Below are 8,394 nucleotides of genomic sequence, written 5' to 3'. Positions count from 1 at the left end.
AAAAAAACATTAATAAGAGATTGATTGGTTATTCAAAAAAAAACTCATACATGAGAGTTTGCTCTTACTCTTGGTTCATAATTAAACTTCTTTAATTTATCAAAAAATTAACCAAGATTTGTAATATCTTTTATACTTCTCATTTGTGTATTTTTATAAACATTGGGTTGGGGTTCAATTACTTATAGTCTCGATATCTCAATACAAATTATAAATGTGCTAAATATAATTATAAGCCTAAATTTAGCTTTCTTAAGAATGGTCAATTTGATTATGAATTTCTAAATCTTTATATTTATAGGGTTCGTATTAGTTGGTATCAAAAAAACTCTAACATTATATTATATCTTTTTATCTTTTAGTTTCATTGTTATCTTCATCTAAAACTTGGTTGCAATAAAAGTTTAAAAAGAAAGATTATTTACAACCTAGTTGTTTATAATTTATATATTAAAAAAAATGAATATCAAAATCTCAAAATCATGTTAATGTTTTCCAAAACAAGTCAATATCCAAGCAACATGATGACTTGAGATTGAACCCTTTTGAGGAGAGGGAGATTGATATAAATCAGCAAACATCACCAAATAGTTTATTAGAGATACCAATTAGACTTATTATACGATCTGAAACTAAAATGACCCATAAGGAATTGATTGGGCTAATTCTAAATATTTAGGTTAACAAGTTGTAAATCTATATATATTATTTGGTCTATATTTGGAACTACAGGTAGACTTTTCTTGTCCATATTTGGAACTACAGGTAGACTTTTCTTATGATTCTGATTGGGCTGATTCTGGATTTTTAGGTTAATAAATTACAAAACTATTAAACTAGACCTTTATATATTATTTGGTCTATATCCGAAGCTACAAATAGAATTTTTTTTATAATTCTAATTAGGTTGGAAACAAGACATATCAATATTTTCATCCATACATGATAAACCTATTAATTTATTCAAAAAAAGATAGAACACCATATTTGAAGTCAAGCCAAAAATTGTTGTACAAGTTTTATTATTTGTTTCCTTATAATTTATGAACCTTTTATTTAATAGCAATTTCTTTTCTACAAAGAAAGCATAGATGGCAATAATTAGAATTTTTGGCTAAGGTTTCGTAATTGATTTAGGAATCTTTTTTCTATTTTACTTAGAACTCTTTTAATATTATTTTTTTTAGCATTTTTTAGGACATTTCACCTTGTATAAACAAGTTTATTATCTTGTATATATTTTAAAAAATTATTTTAATAAGAGATGCATTGATTATTCTGAAATGAAACTTGTGTAGGAGAGTTTGTTCTTACTCTTGATTCATAATGGAACTATTTTGACTTATACATATATAAAAAGTTTTATTGTGTCTTCTATACTTTTTGTTTGTATCTCTTTATTCAATTACTTATAGTATTGTTGTCTTTGTATAAGTTATCGATATGTTAAGTTAATTCACAAACCTGAATTTAGCTTTCTTGTTAAAGGTTAATTTAATTATGGGTTTCTAAGTCCTTATATTCATGAGATTCGCATCATTTGGTATCAAAACAAGGTTCTGAAATTATGTTATATTGGTTTATCTTTTAGTATTCATGTTATTTCATTATTATTGTCATCTAGAATCTAATTGTGGTAGAAGTTTTAAAAAAAATATTTATAATCTAGTTGTTTATAATTTATATATAAAAAAGAAAAGAAAGATCAAAATCTCAAAATCATGTTAATGTATCTTTTAAAATTAAGTCAACATGCATATAGGGTGATGATTTGAGGTTCAATCCAAGTAAGGAGGAATGATGTGAATTAACGAGCATAATTGAAGAACTCATTAAGGGTACCGATTAGGTTTATTATAAGGTTTAAAACTAAGAGGATCCAAAAAACATTGACTAGATTGATTATAGAAGTTTGGGTTAACAAGTTACAAATTTATCAAATTAGATTTTTATGTATTGTTTGGTTTATATTTGAAGTTATAGGTAGAATTTTTTATGTGCTTTTGAGTAAGGTTATTCTAGATATTTATGTTAACAAATTATCAATCTGCTGAACTAAACCTTTATGCATTGTTTCATCCATATTTAGAGTTATAACTAGAATTTTACTACTATTTTAGTTATGCTAGAAACTATACATCTCAATATTTTTATTCACATATGATATGCCTATTAATTCATCTATATAAGATAGAACAACTTATTTAAAGTCATATTAAAATTTACTATATGAGTTTTACTATTTGTTTTCTTATGATTTGTAGATTTTTTATTTAAAAATGATTTTTTTTCTACAAGGAAAACATATATGGCATCAATTGAGATTATTTTGGCAAGGTTTTCCATGCCAACAACTTGTTTTTTTCTTTTCTTATGTGAATTTTCTTATTGACAGGGTTTCCTTATCATTCAAGGATACTAGAAGTCATTTTAGGTTTTTTTTATCTAACGCATAGTTTCATTCTATCAAACATAATTTTTAATCTAACCATTGTATTAGGTTGACATTTTATCAAAGGATTTTTATACAAGGTTAGAGTGTGAGAAGACCTTGCAATAAGGTCCATAAACTACTATATGAGAATTGTTTTAGTTTCCTAGTTAATTTAGGTGTTTTTTTCTAGTTTTTATTTAGAATTTCTTTTCTTTTCTTCAGCATTATTTAGGACTTTTTACCTAGTGTAAATAGGGTTATTTAGCTTGTATTTAGGTTTTTAAAAAATTAATGAGATTGATTAATTGTTTAGAAATACAACTTATATGTGAGAGTTTGCTCTTACTCCTAGTTCCTCATAGAACTATTATAACTTATCAAATAATTAACCAAGATTTATAACATTTTCAATCAGAAACCTGGATTTTTAAAATTAAATTCAATTTCATTATGGGTTTCTAGATCTTTATATCCATGGCGTTCATATTAGTTAGTATCATAGCAAAGTTTTAAAATTAGTTTATATTATTTTATCTTTTATTTTCCTTGTTATTTCATTAATGTCACAACTACAACTTAGTTGCAATAAAAGTTTAAAAAAGAAAAAGATTTTTCATGATATGGTTTTTTACAATTTAATATATTAATTAAAATAAAAATAAAATCAGAGTTTCAAAATGAGGTTAATATGTTTTCCAAAAGTGAGTCAACATCTAATAAAGTGATGATTCGAGGTTAAATCTTTTTTAGGAGAGAGGGGATAATATGAATCAGCGAGCATCATTAAAGGATCTATTAAAGGTAGAAATTGAGCCTATTTCAAGGTTTGTAAATAAAATGATCCCAGAGAAATTGATTGGACTAATTCTAGATATTTAGGTTAATAAGTTACAATTTATTAGATTAGATCTTTGTGAATTGTTTGGTTCATATCTAGATCTACATGTGGATTTTTATTGTGATTATGTTGGGTTAGAAACTAAACATCTCAAATTTTTCATCCATATATAGTAGGCCCATTAATTCATCAAAATAAAAGAGAACAACATGTTTAAAGTCAAGCTAAAAGTTGTTGTACGAGTTTTGCTATTTGTTTCCTTATGATTTGTAAACTTTTTATTTAGCAAGGATTTCTTTTCAACAAAGAAAGTATAGGTGGCAAAACTTAAGATTATATTTTACATGGGTTTTCATGTCAGCAACTTGTATTTTCTTTTGTTTTATGGAATTGCTTATTAATAAGGTTTCCTTATCATTCAAAGACACTAGAAGCAAGTTTGGGTTTTTTTTTAATACATAATTTTATTCTATCAAACATAATTTATAATTTGAAAGTTAGATTAGGCTAAAATTTTACTAGATGATTTCAAAGGCCTTGTTTTATAAATGGTTAAAATTTTATAGTGATCAAAGATCAAGAAGGCCTTGCGATAACATCTAAAAGTTACAAATAAAATTAGACCTTGCGATAAAGTCTAAAAGCTACAAATAAAATAAGGCCTTAATATCTTGAATTATCCAATTTAGTATATCTTTAATCTATTTTAGCTCTTGACTTTGTAATAAGTCCAATTGGCACATGTAATGGATCAAGTGGTGTTGCTTGATGATTCTCATCATAATAAAAAGAAGAAGAGAAAAAGGAAGAAAAGAAAAATAAAAATAAAGAAAACAAATAAGACTGGAGAGAGAGAAACCCGAGAAGAACCACTTGAAAATCGCACCACCACTAGCATCGTCACCGTTCATATAGAACCACCTTTAATGTAAGCCCCTATCTCTTTTCCTTCTTTTTTATTCTTCCCATTAGATTGTTGCTTGAAAATTATTGTTTATAATTGAAAATAATGCACATGTTACTATTCGTGTGTGTTACTATTATTCCATGTATTTTTATTTTTTTATTGGTTTTATAGCAATGTTTATTTCATTTTGTAAAACTACATTTTCACCTTTTTGTGTATGTATTTGTGCTTAAATATTTATTAAAAAAATCAACATCAATTAATTTTCATAAAGTTAGTGTTAATGTGTCTCCTAGTTTTTAAAGACTTATTTAGGCCTAGCACAATGATTTTGATAAAAATAAATAAAGTTAATAATTAGGTAACAAGTCTTCTCAAAGTAGGAACCAACATTGGTTGAATGTAGCATCATGTTCAACTTCTACTTTTAATAATAATAATGATGTTGACGATGGTGATGATAATAATGATGATGATGAGAAAGGTCAAGCAATATAAAAAAATCAAAACTAAAAAAATTCATTGAATTGCGAGACTCTTGATTTAGAGTTTGATGCTAACTAAACGAACATTCATCCATAATAAATGACTTGTGAATAAATTTAAAAAATAATCTATATAATTAATGACATATATAAAATAGATTTTAAAAAAACACATATGTAAAGTAATCTTTTCTTATAAATGATGTAAAAAGGATGGTTTTCATTTCTTTTAAGCATAACCTACCACTTTCTTAAATCTTTTGAACCAATATATATTTTATGACGTGATGAATCTATTTTTCATATTTCATTTTAATTTTAAAGGTTTTATATATGTTTGTTTTGTGCAATAAACTCTAAAACATGTTGGTACGTGACCAAAAAATCAAAAAATGAATTTTATCTCAAAATAACAACCCAATCCCTGCTTTTCTTGTTTTTGGTAATGAACTCTCAAACTTTTTTTATTTAAACATTTCTATTTGGTTAAATTGATTAATTATGGGTGTGATTGCATTTTATGATTATAATTTGTATTATTTTGATTTTGTTGTTTTAGGATTATTGATTAGTTGACTTTCTATTCAAAGAGTTAAATTAACAAAATTAGTTTTATGAGGATTGAATTATTATTGTTGGATTATTGGAGTGTTTTTCCTTTTTTTTTTATTTTATTTTCTTGATATATTATTTTTCAAAGAAGTTATTATGTTTTGTAATATCATATATCTATTATGAGAATTTTCTTTCTCTATTTCTATTTGTTAAGGTTCAAGTTATGAAAATAAATAAATCATGATAATATATAAGATATTATAGAAAATAAAAATTTTAATTTGGATTTATTGACTAATTTTGAATAAGTTTAAAAAAGTTGACATTTAGGGACTTATTAAAGCTTTCTAATAGAAAAAATAAATTCTATCTATTATAAAGTTCACGGACTAGAATTTTTCTAGTAAGAACGTATGTGGAAGAAAAAATATAGGGACAAAATTAAAATCTTCAAAAAATTTGAAGGATCAAAATAATACTAATAAAAAAGCATTATGTGGACTGTATTTTTAATTGTGTTAATTGGTACGAGTGGCTTTTGTCAACCATGTCTCTACTCTTAAACAAGAATAAAATCACAACAATATCAATTATAAATATATAAAATGATATTTATCAGTCAATCCAATCAAGTAAAAATTATTAAGTACAGAGAAAAATATAAGTATGTGTCAACATGTTATGAAATTAATGGCTAAACTGAGGAAGCATTAAAATTTATTTCAAGAATTTAGGGTGAATTTTAGTTTATCCCTTTCAAGTTTATGTGTTTTCCCTTCATTTTTTGTTATGAATAATAACATAAAATATATGTAAATTTAATTTGTTTTCAAAATGTATAAAATATATCAATATAACTTAAATTGTTTTTCGTATATATTTGTGCATAATGTGCACATGCATAAGATATGCATTTATTAAAAAGAAAATCAAATACATGAATTCAAACCTTTCAATTAAAAAAATAAAGGTCTCGTCTATTTGGCAAAAGGTGATTTCCTGAAAATTAGTTTTTAAACTTTTATATATTTGTTTCTTATTAGAAAAATTGATAAATAAAAAATACTTTTCAGTTAAAGAAAAATTTGACTTGATTTTTAGAAAAGTGTTTTCCTTTTATTTTGGTGGAAAATATTTTCCAGAAATTATAAAAAAATTAGAAATATCATATTATTTGTTAATTATAAGAAATTCAGTTCTCAAAATTTTAATTGCTATATATTTTTTAAAAAATATTTTTTTTCAATTACACCCCTTAGAATTTGATTTAATTTAATTTTTATATTAATTTTGGTCCTTATTTTTATGATTGTTAGTTGTTCTTTGTTATTATTTTTTAATTAAAAATTTTTATCTATCAAATATGATCATCATTATTTTAATTGTTTCTTATTCATTTGAAATAATTTATGAAATTATAATTATTATTATTTTAATTTCATCATCTTTGAATTTTTTTTATCTATTAGATTTGACCCCCATTATTTTTATTATGATTTATTTTATTTGAGATAATTAATAAAATTATATGTTTTTCAATTTTATTCCAATTTAATTTTTTAATTTGTAATATTTGTTTCTTATTATTTTAATAGATTTGAAGAAAACAAATAGTAATAAGTTATTTTCCAGCTCATTTTTCATGACATAACCAAATATTAAAAAATAATTTTCAACTTATTTTTCATGACACTATCAAATATCAAAAGATAATTTATTTTTCAAAAATTGACTTTCTAACAAAACCACTTTCCAAAAAACTATTTATTCATTTATTATTGAAAAATTATTTTTTCAATTACACCCCTTGGAATTTGATTTTTATATTAACTTTGATCCTCATTTTTATAATTGTTAGTTGTGTTTTTCTTATTATTTTTTTAATTGAAATTTTTTATCTATCAAATATGATCATCATTCTTTTGATTGTTCTTTATTTTATTTGAAATAATTTATAAAATTATTATTATTATTTTAATTTCATCATCTTTCAATTTGTTTGTCTGTTAGATTTGATCTCTATTATTTTAATTGTTATTTATTTTTTTGAGATAATTAATAAAATTAGATTTTTTTTTTCAATTTCATTCTCATTTATTTTTTTAATTTATAAGATTTGTTCTTTATTATTTTAATAGACTTGAAAAAACTATTAATAAGTTATTTTCCAGTTTATTTTTCATGACAGAACCAAACATTGAAAAATATTTTTCAACTTATTTTTTTATAGTATTATCAAATATCAAAAGATAATTTATTTTCTAGAAATTAACTTTCTAAAAAAACTATTTTCCAGCAACTAAATAGAACGAAATGAACATAAAAAACAAGAGAAATTCAAAGACCTACACTACACTTCTAGTATTCTTAAATTATATTGTATGCAACTTATTTTTTTGTATAACAAGGACCATAAAAACAAAAAAAAAAAAAAGAGGAAGAAGCTCCATTAATATATAATGGAATTAATAAGGGAGAATATAGATGGAAGGAGAAAGAGGGAAAGAGAAATAAAATAAAAGAAAGAGAAAGAGAAAAGGGAAAGGGAAAGGGGTAAGAACAATCCGGCAAAAATAACACAAATTTAGTATCTTTGCAGTATCAATTACACTACATTTGTAAGTATTTTTTTTTTTTCAATGATTGAGAAATATATATATATATATATATATATATATATATTATTTCATGGTGCCATTAATTATTTTTAAGTATTTTTCAACTAAACACCTCTACAACACTTCAAACCTTGGAAAAAGACTCGAGTATTGTCCTTCTTTATTCTTTTTATGTTCTTTTTCTTCTTTCTTTCTTCTTTTCCTGCGTTAGGTGAATAAAAAGTCAAACACGAAGAGAAATTAATAAATCGGAAAGCCATTGCTGACTTCAGGGCGAGCAGCAGCATATCCCTCCTGTCGGTTAGGACGTCGCATTGCAGTGTATGTTGATCACAGAGTGAACCTCTTAGTTCCAAACAAATTGGAAAACTTGGATCCATGAGTGTTAACCTTCCACGCATGGGGTTCTTGTCAGCATTTTAAGGCGTCGGGTGCAATCACTTTAGCAGGCAAACCTTCCTTTGATCATCATCAGCATCAATTTAAATCCTCTTGGTGTCCGGCGACACATGCTTGCGATCAGCGTGAAGCAAGGAATAAACACCATGCTTGTGATC

The sequence above is a fragment of the Populus euphratica genome, unplaced genomic scaffold (assembly GCF_000495115.2).
Source record: "Populus euphratica unplaced genomic scaffold, PopEup_1.0 scaffold118.1, whole genome shotgun sequence".
In the NCBI taxonomy this organism is placed as follows: domain Eukaryota; kingdom Viridiplantae; phylum Streptophyta; class Magnoliopsida; order Malpighiales; family Salicaceae; genus Populus; species Populus euphratica.
The sequence above is the reverse complement of the archived record's forward strand: the minus strand, read 5'-3'. Positions refer to the sequence as shown.